Source organism: Manacus candei, unplaced genomic scaffold, assembly GCF_025592945.1.
Source record: "Manacus candei isolate 608988 ecotype Guabito, Panama unplaced genomic scaffold, ASM2559294v1 h1tg000152l, whole genome shotgun sequence".
Lineage (NCBI taxonomy): Eukaryota > Metazoa > Chordata > Aves > Passeriformes > Pipridae > Manacus > Manacus candei.
The window spans coordinates 150,139-177,496 of NW_026138200.1; the positions used below are offsets into that span (position 1 = coordinate 150,139).

General features: G+C 42.5%; 1 long non-coding RNA gene across 1 annotated transcript; it reads left to right on the plus strand.

Annotated features, from left to right (window-relative positions):
• Positions 1–1,186: 1,186 nt before the first annotated feature.
• Positions 1,187–8,990, plus strand: LOC127463202 (uncharacterized). The gene is made up of 3 exons (XR_007900695.1): positions 1,187–1,347; positions 5,495–5,591; positions 8,210–8,990. It is a non-coding gene; the product is annotated as an uncharacterized LOC127463202 (long non-coding RNA).
• Positions 8,991–27,358: the final 18,368 nt, after the last annotated feature.

Sequence of the window (27,358 nt, forward strand, 5' to 3'; positions counted from 1 at the left end):
TAAATGAGTTCATTGTATTTTACGAGTATTAAAGCTTCCCTCTTCAGTCAACTGGTTCTCTTGATTTAATTTGAATACATACTGTGAAGTTATATCCCTTGAAATCGTTGGCTTGTCTGAAGGTCCCCAGATGCTCCCTCGTCAGTTCTCTCTTCAGTCCCACTCACTCTTCTCCACACACCTCTCACATCTTTACTCAGCTGGTGCTAGCCCACACAAATACATCAGTCAAAACAGGAAGGTTTTCTCTTTCATATGTTAATACTCAGCAGGAGAACACAGAATAAATTTCCCCTACTAATATATATAAATATATATGTGTGTATGTGTATGTTTATGACCTACACTCTTCAGTGATTGTAGTTACCTGACTTAGGATTTCCATTGAACCATGAGGTGAGGTTTGCTTTTTTTTTATTTTATTGCCTCAAGTGCTCACTCTGGCCAAGAAACAGGGAACACAGTTTCTCCCCCATCCCTGAACATACAGCTGGGCAAGAGTTTCTTGTTACATTTATCATGTTATGTGTGGAGTTAGGTTTCTTGTCATACTCACAATGTAAGCAGCAACTGGGTATACTGGAATGGACTGCCACTCTCTCATGAAGCCCACTAATATTGAAGCACAAATATCAGTGTCACTGGAAACACATATGGTTGCAATGCTCTACTTCAAGGGCTGCACCATAGTGTTGGGCAGATCAGTCAAAACCCAATTGTGACAACAGAAAAGTCATATCCATCTTTCTGTCATATACAAAGTGTCTGACAGCACATCCTAATAGGAAGTGGTGAGTTACATTGAGTTACCTATTCTGTCAAAAGGAGAGGGATGCCTAAATGGTGGGTTACATTTACTTACCTTGTTCTGTCAAAAGGAGAGGGATGCCTAAATGTGACACATGTATACAAAACTGTGGTAAAGACTTGACTTCCACTCCTTTACAGACACGAAAGAATTCAAATGTTTTTGTGTTTTCAGACCGGGAAGAACAAAAAGAAAAAAATGGTCATGTTAAAAAAAGAGTTTTATTTACTAAATCGTTGCTAAGGCTGTGTTTTTTGTCATGGTTCCTGAGAGAGTCAAGGAGTTTATGTTTTTCAGAAAATTATCTGTGACTGATGACATTTTGGGACTTTTTGAATGTGGGTGGGTGGATGCAATGCTAACCAGTTGAATCTATTTCAGAAAAATCCTTTGCTGCTGTCAAGTCCCAGACTGCAATAGAATATGACAAAGAGAAGGAACGCAACAACGCCACCACAATGACAAAGTGTCCTGGAACAGTAAACTCACGAAGACTGCCTGGAGCAATGAGCCTTCTCCCTCAGTGAAGAAAACAAAAGGTCTTTTATTCTTTCTCTCTCTTCCCGGCCCCCTTCCCACTCACTCCCCCACATCCCCTTACCCATATTTAGAACTATAGCCTGTTTCAAAGGTTAGTTCTGGCACAGTGACCAAAAGGATCTCCATATGGTTTTTATTTATTTATTCTTTGTCTCAGATGCTTTTGGCACAACATATTTGCATGAGTTTGATGGTGTTTATAGAAACCTTGAATACTGGAGATCATAGAAAAGGTCATTGGCTCATTCTTTCTCTTACTTAAATTGAATTTTCCCCACTGTTGTTTCTGCTGCTACTCATTTTATTTTTAATAGATATTGATTTCTTTTCCAGATTTGTATTTGTTTTTATTTATTTGTTTGCTTGCTTTTTGTTGTGGTGGTGGTTGGGTTTTTTTCAGCTTGACCACCCCTGGGTTCCCTGCAAAAAGCTTCAGACAGTCTTATTACATTGGAGGAATGTGGCCTTGTCAATGAAATTGTCACTTGGAGCTAGTGCCCATTCCTCCTCGGCACAGAAGGCTTCCCTTCAGTCTCCCTAAAAGAGGAGATTTATTCTGATTGAGTTTTCTTATGAAGCACAGCATCTTCAGAGGCTGAACATTCTGTCCACTGCCTTTAACAACTTAATTCCTATGTATAGCAAACAACTGTGCCAAAACTGCTGTCCATTTACCTACTTGTAGTATTTGTGGAAAACCTCATTTAACACATGCTCCAGTTCAATAGAGGGCTGTGGCAAAGCTCCAATTCAGAAAAACCATTAGCTCCTTGTTTCCTTCTGAAGTGACTCAGACTGTGTTCAGTTGAGTAGAAGAGTCTCCTTATATCCACTTCTAAATAATGCCAAATAGTGCTAAGGTTTAATTGCTCTGTGGTTGTGCTTTCTTGGTCTTCAGTAGAGTTATGTGAAGAAATAATTTTTACTACTCATCTTCAAATGTTAAGATTCAGATAGGGAAGTTACTCTTTGAGTCTATATACATAAATATATATATATATATATGACATGTATCTTATAACATTTTAAGTCACTGTTGGTAAATGTTAATGAGAACTGGCTAAACAGCAGATCCCAGAGGGTTGCAATCAGTGATACAGGGTCTAGTTGGAGGCTTATCACTAGTGGTGTCCCAAAAGGTTCAGTATTTGGCCCAGTATTGTTTAACTTCTCCATCAGTGACTTGGATGAAGGGGCAGATGCCTCCTCAGCAAGTTCACTGATGACACAAAGCTGGGGGGACTGGCCAATACCTCAGAGGGCTGTGCTACCCTTCAGAAGGACCTCGACAGGTTGGAGAGATGGGCAGAGACCTGTTTGAAATTCAACAAAGGCAAGTGCAGGGTCCGGCACCTGGGATAGAATAACCCCAGGCACCAACACAGTCTGGGGGCTGACCTGCTGGGGAGCAGCTCTGCAGAGAAGGACCTGGGGGTCCTGGTGGACAACAATCTGCCCATGAGCCAGCAGTGTGCCCTGGTGGCCAAGACCAATGGGATCCTGCAGTGCCTTAGGAAGAGCATTGCCAGCAGGTCAAGGGAGGATCCTGCCCCTCTACTCAGCCCTAGTGAGGCCACATCTGGAGTGCTGTGTCCAGTTCTGGACTTCTCAGTACTAGAGAGACATGGAGCTTCTGGATCAGGTCCAGTGGAGAGCAACAAAGATGATCAAGGTACTGGAACATCTCTCAGGAAAGGCTGAGAGAGTTGGGCCTGTTCAGCCTCGAGAAGAGCCAACTGAGAGGGGACCCCATGAATGTATATAAGGGAGGGTATCAAGAGGATGGAGCCAGGCTCTTCTCGGTGGTGCTGAGCAATAGGACTAGAGGCAGCAGGCAGAAATTGGTGCAAAGGAAGTTCCACCTGAACATGAGGAAGAACTTCTTTACTGTGCAGGTGATTGTGCACTGGAACAGACTGCCAAGAGAGGTAGTGGAGTCTCCCCCCCTGGAGATATTCAAGAACCATCTGGACATGATCCTGTGCAATGTGCTCTAGGATGACCCTGATTAAGCAGGGAGGTTGGACCTAATGACCCAACGTGATCCCTTCCAACCTTATGCATCCTATGATTCTGTGATTCTGTAATGTCAGATGACAATTTCCTCTAGCTACGCAAACTGTAAAAGTTTCCTGAATCCAGCCTTGATGAAGCACAGCTGCCTTCAAATGCTTCAGATGTACCCCAAAACCTAAACTGCACAAAGACAAGTTCAAAGATCAAGGTAAACCCCAACTGGCTATCTTGACTGCTTGAAAGAAAAATCCTGTGGTGCTTCTTCCTAATCTGAGTGCTTTATGCACTCATACATGGGTTTCTAGTATCTGACCTAACTGACAATATCTTTCAATTTTTATATTATATAGTATGGAGATAAACCATGTTGAAAAGGAAAGCCCTGGTTTTGCTTTTTAGTGGGTATTCCAGCTCACTGGCAATGTAGCTATCAGAGGTGATATCAGAGGTTGTATGATGACTGAGGGATCTCTTGTTCTCAGCCCATGGGGAATTATTCTGCAGCTGAAGGGAAGACTTTTACAAGTTTTTGGCAAGAGGCTCATTATATCTGTTCTCAAGAAATATAGTACTTAACCAGGTACCTAACTTTACTCACCTAAAAAAAGGAAAGATCCTCCACCAGTGTCTTCTTTTTTCATGAAACTGAAAATATATGATATCAATATATACAAAAACATGTACACTATGAAATTCTACCTCACTGTGATAATGACACAGATAATAATTCAGTAGTCAAAATCACTAATGCATCCTCATTCTTTTATATTTACAGGTAATCAATGAGAAGTAGAGTAACAACCAGAAGTTAAGGTTAATGAAATCAAATGAAGAATTTTGAAAAGTCAGATGTGTTATTGTATGCCTAAATATTGACTTTAGCCCCTTATGAATAGATCAATAGGGTTTAATGTCAGAATGGACTCAGCATAACAAAAGACAACAAACTTCCCTTAAGGAATGCCTGGTCCCGCACAATGCATGTTCTTGAACTAGAGTGTATTTTTTAGAAAAGAGAACAAAAAAATAAAGAAGAAATTTAGACTTAAATAATTTCCCCCAGGTATGAATCATGACCCCTGTTGCTTCAGTGACTATTTGAAAAACTGTCTTCATTTTAGTCGGAATTTGTCTAACTTCAATTCCCCATCTCTTAGTCTTATTAGTTTAGTGAAGAGAGAAAATGGTCCTACAGAGTAGTCTGCATGTCACTCCACACTGCAGCTCACACTCAGGTTCCAGCATAACCTGGGGCCTCTCCCTGAACTCTCTTCATATCTCAGCTCCTTTTTGGATCATGGGACCAGTAGTAGGCAATATTATAGCAGGTTCAGTGCCAGCTTTGCAGGTGTTGAACACAGAAAAACCCTCTTTGCTCGTGAGGACCAAAAGCTACCGTGGGTTTTTTCCATTAGAGAGCCTTTCAGTTATAAGATTATCTTTTATGAAAGAGCCATGGAAATGTATATTGCTTTCTTGGATCCTAGCTATACTAAATAACCAATCTTTATATCTGCTTTTCCCCCTGTTCTTGTGGAATGAGCAGCTATGTGACATCAACAGGTATGTTCATTGTGCAGGGAAATGTTAAACAGCACTAAGGCTGGGTCAAATATCTGTGGCCTGAGAAAAGGAGATATTCACTACTATGTTCTTGAAACCTGTCCCTTATCCATTATCAGAGTGCTATATTGGGTTGGTACCATTCTAGGCTTTAAACTGAATGGCATGCTAACACAAAATAAAGTGCATCAGAGATTTCTTAGTTTATTGAATTAACAAGCTGTTTTTATCAAACAGAATTTTAAAATGTCACAAATACACCAGACCTTTCCTCAGACCTTTTTTCTTAACTCATGCTGATTGCTAACAGAAATATCATCTTTTTATTTAGGGCCTATGCTGATTTTCCACTATTTATGTAGTATCAATGTCCAAAACAGCAGGCTGAGTAACTCCTTCGTGCTCTGACCCAGTATTTGCTTAAGTCTCTTGGAATGGTTATGGCACATGGTAGGGGAAAAAAGTTGGTGTTCATGACTCACAGGAATGTTAAGCCATTTTGTTTAAATGAGTTAAAATTGCTGGTGTAGGCTCCTTCAATAGGTGATTAAACAATCTGATTTTCAGAGATGTTCTGTAACATCATCTTTCATCATCACTGGAACTGAGAAGTGTTCACTATTACATGACAGAAGTAGAGGCTTCTATCAAGTCTGTAACAAAGGTATTTATTGAATTATCATGTTTTCTGCACTATATATAGTAACTGTACCAACTAGCAATGGATTATTGCAAGCTTTTTTTTGTTTGTCAGTACATTTTTCCATAAACAGCTTCCTCTTCACAAACTTTTGCTTCCCTTTTAACTTACATTCACCAGTGCTATTTTCTATTTCTCTAATAATATTTATATATTTTGGAAAAAAATTATTTTCAACTCTAGGCCTAATGCTTAAGAAACAAGAAGAACAACAATAATATTTTTAAACTCCTAAACCAAACCCGTAGACCCTAATAGCCCTTTAGACTGTCAGTTTGTTGGGCAGCTAGTGAAATGTTTTATAAGAAATAACAAGATTCTTTTTCTAGATGATCTCATTTAACTTTTTTTTCAAATTTGTGAAAGTGATCTGTTAATATCTTTTTGTACAGGTACTGCTGGTACTCCTGTTTATATGTTACAAATGTAATCTAGTTGAGACAATTCACATTGAAAAAATCACTAATTTTATGTTCTGGAAGCAACTTCTCCTTTTCAAGGTGAAGACTAGCATAAAGCTCCCAGACTTGGATGTAACACACATTAAGTCAGAAAATCAATATGTACTATTTCTGAAAATTTCAAAACCAGTCTTTGGAACATTGGCAATATATGCCACCTGATAGGTGCTGAGGCAGTGGGATGGTAGCTGTAGAACAGTGAAAAAACCAGCAAGTTTAAAAATGAAGGAAAAGTAACAAAATGCCATGGTTTGAGATAGCCCCAAAATCTAAATTCCCTAGTCCTAGCCCCCTGTCACATCTCAACCTAATGTGAGATGGGTTTTTTCCAGAAAAAACACACCAGACTCCAAATGGGGAAAGGGAATATATTACAATGACTGTACAAATAAATATTATAATACATTATACACACGATCATAACTATCTCTACCATGACATAAGTATTTACAATGGATCAGATCTCTTCTCCCCCCCAAATAAAAGTCCAGGAGGGAAGAAGGACACATCCCTTCCAGTCTCTAAGCAGAAGTATCTTCTACAGCAGCAGTCATCTGTCCTCTCCACATGCAGCAGCTGATAGCTGGATTTCTGCCGGCACTCACGAGGGAGGCCTCCAAGCCTGTCTCGGCCCCTTGACGCAGGCAAAGGGGTCTTCCGTGGGCTACGTTCACCCCAGACAAGGTCATTCCACCACGGTCATATCACGAGCACAGGGGTCTTCGTGACGGTCTGGTATCTCCAGGAGATTCAAGCTCCTTGCAGGGCCTCTGCGCCCTGCCTCAGGCTGCGAGCTTCTTTGTAGCTTGCAGCAAGGGAGGGCCCCCAAGGTCACCCTCTCCGCATTCCATCCTGGCTGAACTCTCAGGACGACTGAGCTTCTTAGCTCTTCTCTGCAGTGCATGTCGCACTTCACCCCTCTCTTCTAGAACGTGAGGCGTTTCCAAGGAGTTTGGGGGGTCTGGTTCAGTTCTTACCCCCAAAACTCTGTAACTCTGTAACTCTTTTTCTCGGCTCTCCTTCCAGGAGTCCTTTCTGCGGTGCTGCATGCCTCTGTTGCTGCTTCTTATCTCTTCTGGCCCTGTGCCACCATTTCTCCGGTCAGCGTTGGTCTGTCACTACTCCTGCCGCTGCCCAGGGTGGAGAAAACATCTCCCAGCATAACTACAGACACTTAGCTCAGTCTAACACTGTTCCAAGTCTCTGCAGTCCCCCCAGTCGGGGCTGGGAGGGGGCCAGAGCCCTCCAAGGGGCTTCCTCGTGGCTCACAACATGGCTACCACTTCTTCAACCACCCAACTACAACTCTTCTCTTCCGTTTGGTTGTGGTATGTTTATATTTCACAGGAGCGCAGATTGTTTCAAATCTCCAGTGTCACCACCCCTTGGGGGTTACCACTTTTTCTTAGCTTCAGGGGGAAAACCTAGTTCAAACCACTACACAAAACATAATAAAACATAATTAGAAAAGAAATTAGATATTATTTAAGACTTCCCAAAGGAATGTTTTTCAACAGACAATAGATACTGAAATATTCTTGGAAGTTTTACCTGGCAGCATTATTCACCTGGCCACATTTGTTCATCTAAGATGCAAATACATTTACCACTCTTCAGACTCTCAGGAAACAACTAAAAAATGTTCCAAGCTTGCATATGAGAGCTCCTTTGAAAATATACAAGTTGTTGTCAAATCATTAATTAGAGTCATATAATTGTATGAAAGATATGTAAGACATTTTTTTAAGTAAATGAGGAAAACTAAGATACAGAGAGGTTAAATTACTTCATCACAGTGTCTTGCAAAGTTGACAATACATCAGGACTGGTTCCTTGAGAGATGAATAGCAAGTATAAGTTGCAGCTGACACTGCAGGTGTAATACTGCAGATGTGACCCTTCCATCCATATTTATGTGTCATATAAAACCAAACCCCATTTTTCCAATCAAAGAAGTGTCACCTAATTTAACGTTACTTAGCAATGTCTAAGCAAGGGTCTTAAGCTTGTAGCGTATTTGGTTCCTACCATAAACAAAGTGGATGAAGAGGGAGGACATCCTCACATCAGTCAAACAAATCCACACCTGTAAGTGATCTCAGTGGTTCTGGTTTTCCCCAGTGCCTGATGGTGACACACCTGAATGAAGAGCTCTGCAGCAGTGAGCAGCTTAATTAGCGCAGATCCTTTTCAAGGAATCAAGCCCATTGCAACAAGAATTACAAATGCACAGAGGTCTTCCCACTACTTGAAGTCAGCAGTCATGCTTTTATCCATTGATGTGCTGTCAATGATGAACTGACAGATGCAAGACTTCAGGCAAGAATGCCACACCCATACAATCTGGGAAATTATGTCCTGCTGCATGAAAATTATTGCATTAATTTACAGGCGGGCAAGGTCACCGCTTTTTCAAAATTTCTTTTGTGTTTCACAAGTGGAAATGACAAAGGCAAAGCTTCATTAGTGATCTAGCAGTCCCAGACAGATCAAGGTCTGAAGGAGATGAAATTCCTCCTGTACATATTGCAGGTAATCAATCATCAGACGTGTACTACCATCAGGAGAGGCCTGCAGTCACCAGATGCTTTGATGCACCTAGTGTCTTCCACCACAAAAACCAGCTGTCATCACTGCAAGACAGTTCTGGCATGCTGGCATCATTGCCAAGCTGGTTTTCAGGATAGTCTCCCTCTCACTGTGATTTTTTGGTTTACTAGAAGGCACCCTGTACTCATGGGTGTTGAGAGAAGAGCATATGTGGCTCATAAAGAAATGAAGGCATGACCCTAGTAGAGAGTTTACCATTCAGTGGCACCACTGAGTCTTTGCTCAGCACTGAGCTCTGCATGATACTGTGGAGTCAGGAGGCTGCAGGGACCAGCACCTCTGATACCAGAACAAAAGCAGGGATATTGGGTACCCATAACTTCAGAAACACTGTGTGATACCCCGGCATCAGACATGTGCTCAGAGCTGCTGAACTTGCTTGAAGATCCAGTCTTTGCTGAGTTCCCCATAAATGTTTTTGTTTTAAATAAAGGGAGATACTTCTCTGAGGTTACTGGCTTAGCCTGTACAGCATTTTAAAGTACATATTATAATGAATTTTCCATCAAAGCTGTCACTTGCTATTTACCTTAAGAAGATAAATACAGGAAGACTGTTACTATAGGAAAGCCCTAACTGGTTTCCCATTTCAAGGTAGGCACTGTCTGTGCTATAATACTTAAACCCACTGTGATCCCTCATGAGACAGGAATGCTTAACAAGACAAAGAGGAATTTCTCATTTCACTAGTGGGGTTCCCTGAGGCTCAGTACCAGGGCCGGTCCGTTTAATACCTTTACTGATGATTTGAACAAGGGGATCAAGTGCACCTTCAGTAAGTTCGGAGATGACACAAATCAGATAAGAGGATTGCTCTGCTGGAGGGAAGGAAGGCTCTGCAGAGGGATCTGAACATGTTGGATCAATAGGCTGAAGCCAATGGTATGAGGTTCAATAAGGAAAAGCACCAGGTCCTGCACTCAGGTCACAACAACCCCAGGCAGAGCTACAGGCTGGGGGAAGAGTGGCTGGAAAGCTGCCCAGTGGAAAAGGACCTGGCTGGTTGACAGCCACTGAACATGAGCCACCAGTGTGCCCAGGTGGCCAAGAAGGCCAATAGCATCCTGGCCTGTATGAGAAATAGTGTGGCCAGCAGGACCAGGGAAGTGACTGTCTCCCTGTAATCATCACTCGTTAGGCTGCACTTCAAATCCTGTGTTTTGAGCCCCTGATGACAAGAAAGACATTGAGATATTTTTATACTATAAAGTATAGAATTATGGCTATTCCGTGACTGTGTAAAGGTAAACAAAATAAAAAAAAATAGGCAACAGTCACCTATCATTGAAAGAATTGTTGTTACAGTTAGATTAACTAAACCAAAGCACCAGGCAGGCCAAGAAGGCCCCCTCCAATAATGCCAGGCAAGCTTGCCTCAGTCCTGAGATCTTGCAAAGTTACTGCAAAGTCTAAGGCTTTACTGGGCTTTACATGACCACTGAGAGTTTCTTCTCAAAAAAAACGAAGAGGCATCATTCCAAAAAATGTTCCATGTTACTGTAAAGGGAAAAGTAAACACATTTTATTATCAGGGAATAAAATGCCTGCCTGATCTGGTTTCCATGAAGTGAACAAGCTCATTTGCAACAGACAATCCCTCCCTTCCACCACAAGACACACATCCACACCCCACACTTCAGTTTTTACTGCTATATTTCCTGTGGCATATTAATCATGGCTAGGCTTTGTGAACTAAGATTTGGAAAAGGTTCTATCGACATTTGTTACAAGCACACTGGTGGCTAATAAGGCCAATATGAGACAGACATGTCCGATTGCAAAAGGCACAGCAGAAAGACTCCTTAGGTGGTATATTCTGCAATACACGGTTCTTTCTGCGTTGTCTTTTCTCCTCCAGAGTGATCCTGCGTGCTTTCTCAAAGGAAACGGCAGTGTTATAAATAGTGTGTCTCCAGGTCTCCTGATTGGAGGCCAGAGTAGACCAGTTATGTTGATCAGTATGGCCAAGGCTGAGACGTTGTTTCAGGGAGTCCTTGTATCTCCTCTTCGGGGCTCCTCTCTTGTGGCAGTCGGTGGCAAGTTCACCATAAAGCAAGATCTTAGGGAGGCGGTGATCCTTCATCCTGGAGACGTGTCCTGCAGGTGTGTTCTCATCAACATGGCCTCAATACTTGTAACTGCTGCTTGTTCTAGAACAGATGTATTGGTCACATCATCTGACCCGTGGATGTTTAGGATTGTACGGAGACAGCGTTGATGGAGGTGTTCTAGGAGACGCAGGTGGTGGCGATAGATGACCCATGATTTGGAACCATATAAAAGAGTAGACAGCACTATGGCTTTGTAAACACTGATCTTTGTACTTTTCTTCGTGTTTATTACGCCAAACTCTTTTATGGAGTTTTCTGAAAGCACTACATGCCTTTGCTAACCTGTTGTCTATCTCTCCATCAATCTTGCCATCCGAGGAGATGAGGCTACCTAGGTAATTAAACTGCTGGACTGATTTGAGCTCTGTCACAGTCAGAGGAGACTGGAATGTTTGCTAAAGAGGATGAGTTATGAGATAGACTAAACTCCTCTCTCTCAGCAATTGTAAATTCAAAATTAAGGGGCTTTAATCGAGGAAGAGTGGAAAAAAAACCAGAAGAAATAACAACCCTTTATTAAAAGATATATGTATATTGGCAAAAACAGTAACAGAACACAAAAAAACTAGACAGTAGTCCTAGAAAAAAGAAGGTCTGAGTGAATACTTCTCTGTCCTTTAGCGCAGTCCTAATCGTGGCCTGCAGGAGGCGCTGTTGGATTGCTGAAGGTGTAGGGCCTGCAGTTCTTGTTGTTCCCAGATGACAGTGTTCTGAGGCTCTTCCCTTCTCTCCCAGCAAGCACAGACCCCTCCGATGAAAACCCAGTAGGTCCCGGCTGGAGTCACGAGGCAGTGTGCGAGCCGACTGAGTCCGGTGGTCCGGCCTCACCAGGACGAAAAGCCAGAAAAAAAGACTTCCAGGCCTTTTCTCCAAATGCCTGCACGCAGATTCCTGTCTCCGTCCCCAGGAGCAAACTCCACAGTCTGTCCCCCTCCCAAAACTTCTTTCTCCTCTCCCCCTAACCTCTCTGATGGGCCATTAGCTAGGAATTCGGCCAGATCTTTTGTAAAGCTAATTGACTCCATTCCCCCCACTCACTCTTTTTTTTTTGAGTGGAGCAGGGTAAGAAAAATTCCCCTATGGAATTTAAAATCTATAACAAGCTCTGATTGGCCAATGGTGATATGGAGATGATGGAAGACTTCCTGAGGTGCAGGTTGGTAGAGAACTTCTGTCTTCTTTAAGCTGACTTCCAACCCAAAGAGCTCAGCAGTGTCTGCAAAGCAGGATGTTAAACACTGCAGAGCTGCTTCTGTGTGGGCAACAAGGGCGGCGTCATCAGCATAAAGCAGCTCCCAGACAAGATGATTTAAGGTCTTGGTGTGGGCCTTCAGTCGCCTTAGGTTGAAAAGGCTTCCATCAGTACGATATCAAATGTAGATACTGTCCTGATCATTGAGGTCTGCCATGGCCCTTTGGAGCATCATGCTGAAAAAGATTATGAAAAGGGTGGGCCGTGTTGATATCTGACTTGGCCGTATTGATCTGACTTGGCCGTGTTGATCCTCATGGAGTGAGATGATCATTTTAAGGAACCTGGGGAGACATCCTAAACATTCCAAAATCTGCCATAGACCTTTTCTGCTCACAGTATCAAAAGCCTTGGTGAGATCAACAAAGGTTACATAGAGACCTTTATTCTGGTTCTTACACTTCTCCTGCAGTTGTCTGAGAACAAACACCATGTCTGTGGTACTCCTGTTGGCTTGAAACTGCATTGGCTTTCAGGTAGAATTCTTTCTGCTATAGTGGGTATTAGTCTGTTCAAGAGTATTCTTGCCAAGATTTTGCCAGCAATGGAGAGCAGAGTAATACCTTGGTAATTTGAGCAATCTGATTTAATTCCTTTCTTCTTTTACAAAGTGATTTTGACTGCATCACAAAGGTCTAATGGTAGTTCACCTAGATCCCAACAGCGCAACACAAACTCATGAAATTTGGCATGGAGTGCAAGGCCCCCAGGTTTCCAGATTTCAGGTGGAATTCCATCAACCCCAGCTGCCTTGCCGATTTTCACCTGCTGAATGGCCTTAAGAGTTTCTCCCAAAGTGGGGGCAATATCCAAGTCATTCTTCACCGGTTGTTGTGTGATGGACTGAATTACTGAGTCTTGAACTACATGGCTAGTGCTGAAAAGAGTCTGAAAGTGTTCAGACCATCGATTAAGAATGGAGGTTTTATCTGTTAGAAGCGTTTGACCATCTGCGCAGAGTAGAGGACTTTGGGTTTGATATGTAGGCCCGTATGCTGTTTTCAGGGCCTCATAGAATCTTCTGTAATCACCCATATCTGCGCATAATTGAGTTTTTTCAGCTAGATTGATCCACCACTTGTTCTGGATGTCACGGAGTTTCTTTCAGCGCTTGCTGCATGCAAGAGGAAAGGCTGCTTTTCTTATGTGACAGGATGGCAGTGCAAAGTGTGCTTGATAAGCAGTTCTCTTCTTCCTCAACAACACTTGGATCTTTTGATTGTTTTCATCAAACTAGTCCTTGTTATTCTTGAAGGAGGACCTTAAGGATTCTTCAGAGGACTGCTGGATGCTGTTTTTCATATGGTGCCAGAGTGTTTCACGGGAGGGATCTATAGAATCTATAGAATTAATTTTCGAGCCTAGTTTGAAGGTTTGCCTGGAATCTGTCTCTCACTGTGGCTGATTGGAGATTGTTAATTTGGAGTCTCTTCCTTGGGATACTGACTCTTTTAGGTTTGAATTTAAGATTGAAGTTAAGTTTGCAGTGCACAAGCCAATGGTCTGTTTGGCATTCTGCACTGGGCATCAAGCGGGTGTGATGGATATTGCAAACATCTCTCTGTCGCACCAAGACATAATCAATGAGGTGCCAATGCTTGGATCTAGGATGCATCCAGGTTGTCTTCAGACTATTTTTCTGTTGAAAGATAGTATTAGTGATGGTGGACCGTTGCTCCACACAGAATTCTAGCAGAAGTCAACCATTATCGTTGCAGTTTCCAACACCATGCTTGCCTAATACTCCTTTCCAGGCTTCAAAATTCTTACCTACTCTGGCATTGAAATCACCAAGGATAATGATCTTGTCCTCTGCAGGCGCCTTTTGGGTAAGGTGGTGCAGGTCAGTGTAAAATTTATCTTTTTCGGCAGGGTCAGCTTGGAGAGTTGGGACATATACACTAAAGATGACAACATGTTGCTTGTTGTGTAGTGGAAGGCGTAGGAAGATAATGTGGTCAGAGTGACCTGTCGGCAGATTTTCAAGTTCGGGGACAATAGAGTTTTTAATCGTGAAGCCAACTCCTGAAAGATGCCTTTTGGTTCTGGGTTTACCTGACCAGAAGAGTGGGTAACTGGCACTGTGTTCTCTAAGGCTGCCTTCCTCATGGAGATGAACTTCACTGAGAGCAGCAATGTTGATGCTGAGACGCTATAGTTCATGGGCGATTAGGGCAGAACGACACTCAGGGCATCCACTATTCACAGAATCAAGCATGGTTCTGATGTTCCAGCATGCTAGAGTCGGTTTGGTTACACCTTTGGAGGCAGGTGTATGGCTTTGTCTCTTGATCTTTGTGTGACCACATTAGTAGAAGATGCCCATTGGCCACGGTTAACAAATTGGGTGAAATGTGAAGGTAAGCTTTGTTTAGGCCACCTTTTCTAGGCCCCTCTCCGAGTGGAGCAAGCAGTGCTCTCCTTGAAAAGGCTGCTTGGTCGTTCAGGGTGCTGCCCTAAGAGACTGTCATCTCCAGTCAGTCTCAAATGACCAATATCCTGAACTGCCTGCATGCAGGGTTGGGTCTGCGGCTTCCAGTGCACCTTTCACCTGCCGTTTCGACCCTCACCTGTCGCTACAGGGCTTTGTGACTGTGGGTAAAGCCTTTGAGCCTGCGCAGTGGATTTTTAGGTGAGATGCAGTATGTGTGGAACTGGACCCACCCTTTAATCCTAAGGTTCATCTGCCAGGGCCGAGCGAGCTTGGACGGTGGCAGTGAGGTCCTCAGAACATAGGTTTGATTACAGTGTCCTTCCCTTAGATATATGGCCTTACGGGGCTAAACGAGTTCCATCTGCCCAGGTTTGGAATTAGAGTTGTCCTTCTCCTAGGATGACTGCCAGAAGGCTAACGAGCTCATCCTGCCCAAGGATGTATTGTATCTGACCCTACGGTTTTGACCTGTCTGGCATGGGCGACCCTACCGAAGGCACATACCATCGCCAGCATAGCTCGCAACCACGTAGGATTACACAGGCTACATTCCTACTATAAAAACTATTAGGGCAAGTCTTACACTTCCTACTTTTCTGCCACCTATCTATAATCAATCCCAAGGAAATACCCAGGAACAACCCTTTGTCTTGACTACCCTTTCAGGATGTAACGAATATATTCAGAACATACGGAACCTGGGCAGTAGCCGCAGGTGAGCCAAAAGCAAACAAATGAACAAAATCCTTCCAGCCCCTGTACCCACCTAGGGCTTGAGTACCTCTCAAGGCCCTGGCCCAGCCAAGACCCCCAGCCCCCCAGAGGAAACCATTATTCACCCTGACCTTATCCTCCCCCCACCGTGTTACCTCATATCTTCCCACGCACTGCTTACCTGTGACACTTCATGCAGGGCTGCCCCACCCACCCACCCTCCAGTCCGAGGACCCCCACGGCCTGCCTGGTACCCTTCCCCTCCCCCCCTCCTCCCCCAAACCAGACTGGCAAACCTCTCTGTGCTCTGAGGCTTCCACTCTCCTCTCTCACAGGGGCGCAAAGCCATGCTGGTGAAGCTCCCTCTCTCTTTTCCCCTCCGGGGAAGGGGGGGGGCAGCCCCGCATGGGCCCAGGGGTGGCCCCGGGCCGCGCGGCTTCCAGCATACTAATAAACAAAAGCAAAGTTGCCTATAAACACATTTCTGAAACAGTGTTATGGTTCAAAGGCATTCAGCTTCTAATCTATTAACATGTTATGAAATAGATAATTCTGAATGTGCTGCATATCAACCTGGAACTCTTTAACACCTTTGTATGAGCCTCTTTTTGCTTAGAGGAATGAGTGTCCTTACAGTAGCCCTTGTTATCCCCAAAATATTTTGTTCTACTCCATGCTTTGTAAAGACACTTGTCTCTTTCAGGCTTGAACTGACCATGTCAATCAGCTTTAGCAGAATGCAGTACCACTCATCACTATGTGTATAGGTTCACAGATCACCTATTCGCAAACACAGTCATTTTTCTTCCAATTTTTCAGAAAGCATCATATAAAATTCTATATAAATGGGGGTGCAGTCATGTATTAATAAGTAGGCATATATATGTTTTGGATGGAGATCTTTGCAAAGTGGATTTAATCCCAAAGTAATTTTTTTTAATCAGTTTTAAAAACCTTCAGAATTGTAGATTATAATGAAAACAGTGCAACTGCGCATCTAACAGCAGCTCTGCAAGAGATGTTCCTAGAGCAGGAGTAACATTTAAAGAGTGAAACTACAATCTTACAGCAAGTCCACAACCCTCATTTGTACTTATAATACCATTTTTGCAGTTGTAAAGGGAAAGAGTAAACAGCAGCACAAAATTTTTACTAGCAGTATTAATATCAATTACTCTTGTAAAACCAATAGCATAAATCTTGCTCTAAGCATCATAGCATATTAATTAATCAGACCTGCCATCCTCATTTGCCCTTCACTAGGTTTCACTGATGATTACCCAGTGGAAAATTCGGCCCCTTAATGCAAACAATATCCTTTTTAACACTTTCTTTCCAGAGGCTGGCTTTTGGAGGTGGCACAGGCATCTTCAGGGAAGGAGGCTGGAACTCTGCTCTTGGCTCCAGTCACATTTCTATGATTTAACCCTTCATATAGATTAAAAACCAACTTGGAAGGAATTGCTTTCCTCAAACAGAGCAAGTTCTCCCTCAAGACCTCTTTTATTTTCCTCTCAGCTTTAGCCATAGGATTACTGCCAAATATTTATGCATCCGTTGAATGTGAGGCAAGACATGTATTAAGTGCTAAGTTATTCTAATTTATTCGGCTAAAGGAACCATATGAGGTAGCACAAAGCATTCCTTAATTTTGAATTTTAGGCCAGTCACAAGTTTTACTTGTAAAGGACACCATAATTTTATTTTCTTGTTGGTAGTGCTACCCAGGAACAAAAGAGAAAAATCATCTAAGAAATGAAACCCTTGTAAATAAAATATAATACACAGAAGGAGCAGAATTTTCCTCTGGGTCATTATTAGTGAAACCCAGTGAGGGGATAATAAGGACATGAGACCTGATTAATTAAACATTTGCACTATTGTGCTTAATTACAGTTTTGTGAATCATCCCATGGACATCTGTTTACACAGGACCACAAGACCTGCCACACTGCGCTTCAGCGATACCTCAGGCAGAGCCCAGCATGGGACACCCAGCCACTGGGGTCCTGCAGCTCCTTCTCAGCACAAACCATCCTTCTGCCTGCCCGGGCAGCACATCACAGCCTGCCAATCTGGCGGCATGTTCACAGCAGCTTCTTCCCAGAGGAAGTCTCCAAACTGGCTTGTTTTAGTGCTCTGAGCTGATTCACTTATACCCATCAGTATGTGAATTTGCAGTGACAACTGTAAGTTTTCGTATTTGGTTATCAGAGTGCACTGTGGCATGGTCCTAGTATGTGGGATGTATTCCCATTTATCTTACGCTTCAGTCTATGTTTCAAGTCATATGCAGATAACAGGAAGTAATATGCCCGTGTTTTCACTTGAAACACTTTTCAAAATATCTGTGTCATGACATATTTGCAGTTTAAAGCCCTTTTTATTAGCTTTTAATTGCAAATTAACTAATCTGGGGTTTTGCAACTTTCTGACAAAAAAACTTTGAGCTCCTGAAGCATAGTAAAAACCCTGGCACTAGAATTATCTACTAGATTCTGTCGAGTTACTAACAGAGACAGTGTCAGCCTGTTTAAAATTTAGTGTAGTAGAAATACTAAATTTACATAATTCATACTCCCACAATAAGTTGCAGCAGACTTCCACTCCAAACACAACAATGTGCCCACAGCATTTGGGGAATCTGCTTGTCAATGTCAGCTGGGACTGGCAGCACACCAAGCAGCTCTGTCATGACAAAATGACCCCTCCTTCTGGGAAGACTGGGAACAGCTCTGCTGCCTCTTGGAGACACTACACCCCCTCTTCCCTGGGGAAAGTTCCATATTTTTGTTCATTCTTTGGCTTCTTCTCCCTGATGAAATTTGGGGTGGCTGAATATATTCTATGTTACTGAAAGTGTGGCTCTTTGGCAGACCTTCTTATTCAGGGAGAAGAAACTGTGGAAGTAACATGTAGGAAGAAAAACCAGTTTCATATATTTATACTTTCTTTTCAGATTATTGACATTCCAATTCAGTTGATAATTATTTTTTAGTGACTTTATAGCAGTTGTAGTTCTCCTTCCCCTGCCCATGTAAGAATAGATATTAAATCAAAATATTTCTGAAAAACCCAGACAAAGTAGAATACATAAATAGCCCAGCTAAATAGGCTCTTTATTACATGACAGTTGAAAGGCACAAAAGGCTTTACAGCAACCAAGACCTAGATGTACATGATTAGAAGGAACAAATGAGAAAAAAAGTTGTACAGTTGAAAACTTCTGCTGTGTTTTCTGTTGTAAAAGGATTGGCTGTAAAAAATTCTGTTAGCAGAATCCTGCCAGGCACTGTGGGTGTCAACATCTTGTCTATGCAAACATATAGTTCGGTTGTGTATGGTGCTACAGAAATCCAACTGTCACAGGTCAAAGAGACATGCTGAGTTGTCTCAACACAACTTTAGAAACTCATTGCTGTTGCTTTGCCCTTGCAGTAAAATACTGTCTTCCACAGCTTCACCTCATTCGTTCATTAAATGATAACATTTCTGTCAGATTAGAGCCTAGTTTCCCTCCAGTATGCCTTCTTCAGCCTGCATTACACATAGCCAGGCCTGGCATCCAGCTGCTTTGAGTGCCCTTCAGGTCTGACCCACTAGTGGGACCGATTCTTGTCTTGGCCTAACAGATAGCAAAAAGCACCTTCCAAACTTTGGAAGATGGGAATGTTCTGGACTGAGGGCTTGGCACTGAAAGGTGAAAGTACACCTGGATCCTTGAGTCACATCTTCAGACAATCACTAGATGTACGGCATCCTTTCAAGGAAACAGAGTGCCCATGAACAATATCTTCACCCTTTCTCTCCACTCTTCACCCAGACTAGATGATTTCATAGAATCATAAAGTATCCTGAGCTGGAAGGGATCCACAAGGATCATCATGGCCAGCTCCTGGCCCTCCACAGGACAACCCCAAGAATCATACCAGGTACCTGAGAGAGGAGTTGTCCAAACTCTTGAACTCTCCTTGAACTCTGTCAAGCTTGCTGCCATGATCACTTCCCTGGGAAACCTGTTCCAGTGCTCAATCACTCTCTAGGTGAAGAACCTTTTCCTAATATCCAATCTAAACCTCCTCTGAAACAACTTCAGACCATTCCCTTGGGACCTGTCAGTGCTCAGCACAGACAGAAGAGATCAGTGCCTTCCCCTCCTCTTCCCTTCAGGAGGAAGTTGTGATTGCAATGAGGTCTCTCCTCAGTCTCCTCTTCTCCAGACTGAACAGACCAAGTGACCTCAGCCACTCCTCATACGGCTTCCCCTCAGGGCCCTTCACCATCTTTGTTCCCCTCCTTTGGACACTCTCTAAGAGCTTAATATCTTTCTTATATTGCGGTGCCCCAAACTGCACACAATATTCAAGGTAAGGCCACACCAGTGCAGAACAGAGTGGGACAATCCCCTCCTTCAACTAGCTGGCGATGCTTTAAACTAGCGAGGTTGTGCTGGTTTAAAGGTAAACCAGCAGGGGAAATGAACTCAACTCAAAAGAGAGATTATAAATCAGAATAACAATTTAATAAAATAATACAATAAGTACAATTATACAGACAAACAATTGGTTTTAATCCACAAAACCCAAATATATAACCCAGCACCTTGGGGTATGAACAGAGTGGTGTTCTTTGGGCCCCCTGAGTCCAAAGGAAAAAAAAAGTGAGGGGAAAACCTGTTGGTGAGAGTGCTGTTGCACTCTGGTCAAGAGTGGTGATTGCAGTCTGGTCAAAAGTGGTGACTGCAGTCCAGTTGAGGATGGTGGTCTCAGTCTGGTTGAGAGCGGTGATCTGCAGTCTTCCTCTGGATCCCACAAGTGGTAAAAAGGTTCCAAAACTCCAAGTTTATATATTCTCCAGTTCAGGCAGGAATGCTCAGTCCTTCCCTCAGAGTGGGGAATTCCATAAAAGGGTATGAGGACAGGAACATCTTCCTATCTCGCAGGCCTCTACTGCTAACAATTTCTGGGAAATGGCATGGAAGGCTACAGAATACATAGTTTTGGGTTACACCCATACCATGATGAACTGGTCTCAGCTGTCCTAACTAGGACAGCCCCCCAGGACATGGTTGGCCCTCCTGGCTGCCAGGGCACTAATGACTCATGTTCAACTTGCCATCGACCAGGACCCCCAGGTCCCTTTCTATGGCACTGCTTTCCATCATCTCATAATGCACCATGCAGAGATAGTAAGAAGGCAGGGAAGGCAGCAGACATAAAGAGACAAAACTTCTGAATTAATGTCTCTAACATCGATTTGCACAAAGTATTTACAACTGTTATACAACCACTTTACAGAAAAGTCATGACTCAAAAGGAAATTAGTTAAGCCGTGAGCTAACATATGCCAGCTCACCCGTGATTACGAATGGAAGATCACTAAAGGTCTTGGTTTAGCTGGTTAAATTGCTATTTAGTTAACACTTCAGCATAATGGTAACTCTCTAAGCTTCACTAGTTTAAGTCGTTACTGGATCTCTTTCGGGATGTGCAATATCACCCTTACAGAAGTGAAGTTGCTTTTGGTGTGGAGAACCAGGACAAAGCTCACTCAGCAGAGCTGGACAGTGGCTGTGCTGTATCCTACCCTGTCACCACTTTAACTGGGACTGGGTTTGCATGGAATTGCACATATCTAAACTTAAAGGATGGTGGAAATGGTTCACTAGTCTACACAAATGTAGATTGCAGTCACAGGACACGGTTGGTCCTCCTGGCTGCCAGGGCACTTCTGACTCATATTCAACTTGCCATCAACCAGGATCCCCAGGTCCCTTTCCATGGCACTGTACGTGCATTCAAGGTTGCCCCATCCCAGCTGCAGAATCCAGCACTTGTCTCTGTGAAGCTTCATATAGTTGGTCTGTCTCCCTGGTTTGTAAAGGTCTCTCTGCAGGACCTCTTTGCCTGTGAGACAGTCAATAGCTCCTCCCAATTTAGCATCATTGGCAAACTTCAAGTCCTGCATCCAAGTTGTTTATGAAGATGTTGAAGAGCACTGACCTAAGATGGAGCCCTGCAGAACCCTACTAGTGACCAGTCATCAGCCTGACGTAACCCATTTTACTGTAACTCTTTGTGCCTGACCCCTGAGCCAGTTGCTCACCCACTGCATGATGTGTTTATCCAACTGTGTGCTGGACATTTTGTCCAGAAGGATACTGTGAGAGACAGTATTGAAAGCTTTACTGAAATCCAAAAAGATTAAATCAACTTTGATCAACTAGCTGTGTTACCTTAATCATAAAAGGACGATTTAGTCCTAGAGGTCTCTTCCGCTGGACTGCATGTTGCCCAGTAATCAAATAAGTTAGTTGTGAACACTTTTTTTTTTTTTAAACAACCGCCTCTCTCAGGTTTTAGTAATTTGCTAGATGTCATCATAATTACTCCTAATTATTCCTAGTGAACATCAAACATTCAAATGGAATACACCTGAATACATCCAGTGGGAAAGCTGCAGTGTGTTTCCAGTACAAGGGGGGAGCTTGACAGACAGTAGTAGCACAGGCTACTTCTTAACATGACAGAAGGAAATGAAACAAAAATGAGAACTGGTGTCAATTTTTTAAGTGGATTTAAAGGGCAAGTAAATGCACTTTGTTCCATTTAGACATATTTATTCACTCATCATTTTCAGGCAGTTTATCATAGAAGTCATATTACACATGGGTTTTCAACTCATACCTCCTGATGGTCTTCAGAAGAAACTAACTGAATTGAAGCACTAGGAGACACACAACAGGAATGACCATAATTCCCTCCTTTATACAACTACATTAAAAAAAAGGAATGGACAATTAAGACATTTTACAAATTATAACATGGTTGTGTGAAGAACCTGTTTCTCTGATCCACTGTAAAAAAAATGGACCATTTTCATAAAGAGATTGCCAGGGCTAGGTTTCACCTTTCATTGAGCTGCTAGGTTGAAATATTTATCTCTAAAGCCAGCTACAGTTTTTCTTAGACCTTGGTTGTCTTAGGTCTTGACCATAGATTATGACCTAATTTGTTGCATTTTTTTAACAAGTGGAAAGAAAATGAATTAGAAACACAAAAACCTTAGTGAAATTTGGTGTTTGAACGGGGGCTGAGAACCTGTATCCCATAAGTCTTTGTTAAAATTTACTCTTGAACAGTATTTGGGCCCAGTCACTTAATCGCTCTGTTCCTCAGCTTACTTCTGCAAATAACAGATTTTAATATTCCATTGGCTCTAATGAGCTAGTAGGGTCTGTAGATTAAAAGCACCAGGTAATGCATGTTGTTATGGTAGCAAAAATACAGTAAACCTGTTCAATTTTCTCACGAGGTAGGGTTGCTAATCTGCTAATTGATGCCTTTGGAAATACATGCCTGAGCACCATCACTGCGAAGCTCCCCTCTCTCATACATATTGACATAATCTGGACCAGTGCTAAGTACTGGAAACAGTGTGATAACCAACTTCCTCACTTTTTCAATGAGCTTGAAAAGAAAAACAGAGAGAAATCTCCATAGTTATGCTACCACTGCAACTTTGCTATTGAGCTCATTGGCTTTGCTAGAAACTGTGCTGAATGTTTTGTGGAAACAAACAGCAGGGAATCCTGAACAGCTTATAGGCAACACAAGGAGTAACCAGGGCATTTAAAACCTTGCACTGGCCAGTGTTGACTGGATGATGTGACAGCAGAAATCAATTGAAAACTCTTATAAGGGCATTAGATACAAGGGAAGGAGAGCAGGTGAAAAAGATTATAACTGACATAGCACTGCTGTCTGAATACGTGATCAGAATGTAAGAAATAACAAGTGGTTTACAACAGTGTCAGTCCATTTTGGCTTTGCCAATACTAGAGCAGTATGCCCCTATATGGGATAGCCAGCACTTCAGAGAAAATAATTGGCCAGCCAAGACAGCCACAGCCTCCTACCTGCAAGGAGCTTGGAATCCAAAAAAGCATCAAGGCTTTAACTGGAAAAGCAACTGGTTGAAGAAGGGATAATTTTTGCAAAGAGCATGGCCATCACAATTGCCAGTCAATGCTTGCAGTGACTACAGCAGAAACACTAGTGACTGGGGGCAGCTGTCTGGGTGAGGTAGTTTGCTGCACCAAGAAAGGCAGTGGCGGGAGGCTGCAGCCCTGCTGCCCTCTCTGGACCCGTGCCATGGAGATGACCAGGCTGCTGCTCCGTTTCTGACATTTTGGACACCTAAATTTTGCTTAAATTCAAAAACAACTACCCAAGATAGCTAGTACACAAAGCTGAGTCAACCCTACTTACTCAGGCTGCATTTCAATTAAAGGACTAAAAGACTTAAAGACTCTGCTAACTATAGAAACCCTTCTGTGCTATCAGCTGTAACATACTTTCTCCTGTATTTCTTTGTTATTTGTGCTACAGAACTTTCCTGGTCATACAACACTACATGACGGAATAGTCTTTAATTTCACTAAAACATATTTTAGAAAAGACACAGAAAGTAAAATGGGGAAAAACATATATAACCTGCATACAAGCTGGGGAGACCAGGTAGTTATGAGGAAGACACTTTTTCCTCTTCACTGAACTCCTCTAACCCAGGTTTCATTATTCTATTTTTTAAATTTTATTTCAAGTATCAAAATGTGAGGCAACAAAATCTGAGAAAACCACAGGTAAGGGAAATGGGGCCCATATAACATAAGGAGTCGAATATTCAGCTCTATTTATCTCACAGTAGGGAGTGTTTTACCTTAAACACTTTTTTGGGCCCTAGCTACAGAAGTCTTAAAATGAGCTAAAGGCACTTTACAAAAAGCTTTCAAAGTCTCAGAGAAAAGAAATGCTTAGTATTATTATTGTCTCTCCTAGCAAAAATATCTCCACCCAAGGCAGGAGAAACTGAGAAGCACATTTTGCCTGAGTAATATTCCTTAAAGCATGGGGCATCCCAGAAGATAAGTAATCGATTTTGGATGTAATATAGGTCTCAGTGAATAAAAGGCCAAATTTCAATGGGGTCAGGATTTCCCACAGGAGGCATTCCATCCTATCTCTGTATGGTTTATTAGTCCTGCTTTCAAAGTACCAACTTTACACTCCTTTCTCAACAGGATCTTGGTGTCTCCACGTTTGCAGGTTTAGTCCAAATATTTCATAACTGACCACATCTGGTTATCAACAGCTGATCAAACTGAAATACTTGCCTTTTCTATGCTGTCTGTCCTCATGGAAGACACAGATATATCTGGCAAACTTGTACATTCTGGGGCCTATCTTATCAATCCACCAGTATTAAACCATCAGGAAAACTCAGAATGAAAACCATGCATCAGAAAAGATTGTGTCTTGTAGTTCCTCTGAGCTGCAGGAAAAGACCCTTCTGAAGGTGATTTCTGGTTTACATGGCACAGACCTTTGAAGTACACTCAATCTGGAATCAATTCAGGAATTTACAGATATGGGTTATCAGCCCTTGTTTATTCACAATGATGAGAAGAGTTTAATTAATACCACATATATTTGTCAATTCTTTGCTTTAAACCTTACCTTCTGCCCATCAGCCAATCAATACGTATTTTAATCTTCTTCCCTTTTCAGATGTGGTTTTAACATCTCACAGAACAGAGTAGCAGACTTCACAATCATTAATTGCTATTACCAGCTCTTTCATTTTTCTGAACATCAGCAGTTTCTATAAATTCCACTTTCATCCATGTGTTATATTATCCATTCTTATTTGCCAGTTGTTTCTGAAGTGTTCTTTTTACAAACTGCAGAGGTTCTATTACCATGATTACAATTATTATTTTATAAAATTTCTTTTCTATTCTCAGAATTTCTCACTTGACATGTAATAAACAGATAAGAGTAAACTTTAGTTGTAGATATAATTTTATATGTATCTACAAAACCTAAAATATAGATGAAGGAAACACAGTAATTCTCCCTGCTACAAATACAATTAAGCTGTTTGTTGTGGGATTTAGTCTAACTTTTTAACCCAAGGAGTTCTAGGTGACAATTAAGCTCATCAAAACAAAAATGTTTGAAGGTCTGTCAGTAATAGCCTACCAAAAAGCAGACATATTTCTGCAGATCTTTGGTCACATGTAGCACATAGTAGTAGTTAGTATGGCTTCATATTTGTCTCCCTTTCTGTTAATCAAAAAAATCAAGTTACAGGAAGACATGGAAGAACTACTCTCATTGATCTCTCATTTGCATTTTATTCATGCAATTGAACTCAAACATAAAACAAAAATGGACCACAGGTGAGAGCAGAGTCAAGTCACCCAGAGTCCAGAGGATTATGGTGTTGCTGTCCCTGGGGATGGGGTTAGGAAAGCCAAGGCCCATATGGAATTGGGCCAGATTTCCTTGGAAATATTCTACAAGGACTGAACAACAAAGGGAAAATGTGAGCCCACTGCTGAATGGAGCAGGGAAACTGGTGACAACTGACATAAAGAAAGATGAGGTTCTTGATGTTTTCTTTGCCTCAGTCCTTGCCAAGTAAAATCTGCTTTCAGGAATCCTAGATCCTGGAGACCAGAGAGGTCTGGAACAAAGAAGACTGACTTAGTGAACATGGACCAGTTCAGGGAGCAAATAATCAGTGTTTATATGTAAGTGTTGAGGGAGCTGCTGATGTCACTATGACACCTCTCTCAATTGTCTTTGAATGGTCATAGAGATCATTCAAAGGAAAGGTTCCTGAAGACTGGAACAGAGAATTATCACTCCAAGAGTGGAAAAAATCAAACCAAACCAAACCAACCAACCAAAAAACCCCCACCAGTGAATGGGTTTTACCTTTACTTTGGCAAAACTTTTGACACTTTCCTGTAGCATCACCACAGAGAGGTCAACAAAATACAGGTTACAAAAATGAACAGTGAAGTGAATTAAAAAGTGGTTGAACAATCAAGCCCTTTCCTGTACAAATCTTCATTAACGGCCTTGAGGATGGGATAAAGTGCATCCTCAGCAGGTTCACAGATGATATAAAACTGGGAGGTGTGACTGATACACCAGGACATTTTGCTGCCATGCAGAGGGACTTCCACAAGATCTCAATCCTGTATAGCTGCAGGAGTCACTGAACCAGCTGTGCCAGAGCTCTCCAGTCAGCCAGACCTGTTGAGGTAGATGCAGCCCTCCAAGGTCACAGGTGCCAGGAGTGCCTGATGCCTCCTTATGAGGCTGGGGCAGATAAATAGTTATTTTGCAGAAGGTGTGCTGTGGTTGAAGAGCCGTGTTGCCAGGAGAAGGAGCTACAGGAGGAAGTGAACAGGCTTCATAGTGTTTGGGCAAACAAGCAGGAGATTGACCAGTTATTTTCAGAGATGCTACAGCCTCAAGATTCTCAGGATTCTTGAACCTCCACTGTAGTGGAGAATCAGATGGACTTAGAAGCCTACAGAGTAATTAGTCAAGGGACTGTTGGTCAAGAGTCTGTTAAAGATGAAGGATGGAAGCTGGTCACTGCACATACCAGGTGGAAGGTTCCTCCTCCTCAGAATCTGACAAATGGGACTGGTGCCTTCTAGAACAGGTATGATGCTCTGGCACAAGAAGGCCAGATAGCTGATGAGGTGGGCAAAGGTCCTTCTGGGATAAAGGGGCCTCCTTAAGCAACACCACCTGCACCCCACATCACGACCTCCTCTGTTAAGAGGAAAAGAAAGGTAGTTGTAATAGCAGACTCCCTACTAAGGGGAACAGAGGGCCTGATATGCAGATCAGACCCAACTCACAGGGAAGTCTGCTGTCTCCCAGAGGCTCAGGTAAGGGACATTACTAGAAAACTCTCTAGTCCAATAAGGCCCTGTGATTACTGTCAGCTATTAATTGTTCAAACCGGCAGTGACGAGATAACAAAGAGAAGCCCAAGGGCAATCCAAAGAGACTTCAGGGTCCTGGGACAATTGGTAGAGGGATCAAGAGCATAGGCAGTGATTTCCTAGATCCTTCCAACAACAAGGAATAATATTGATAGGAATAGGCAGATCCATCAAGTCAATGAGCAGCTATGAGGTTGGTGTACTCAGAAAAATTTTGGGTTTGTTGCCCATGGGATGATCTACTCAACACCTGGTCTACTGACACCTGACAGGATGCACCTATCTCAGAGAGGAAACAGAGTTCTAGCACAGGAGCCAGCAAGGCTTGTTGACA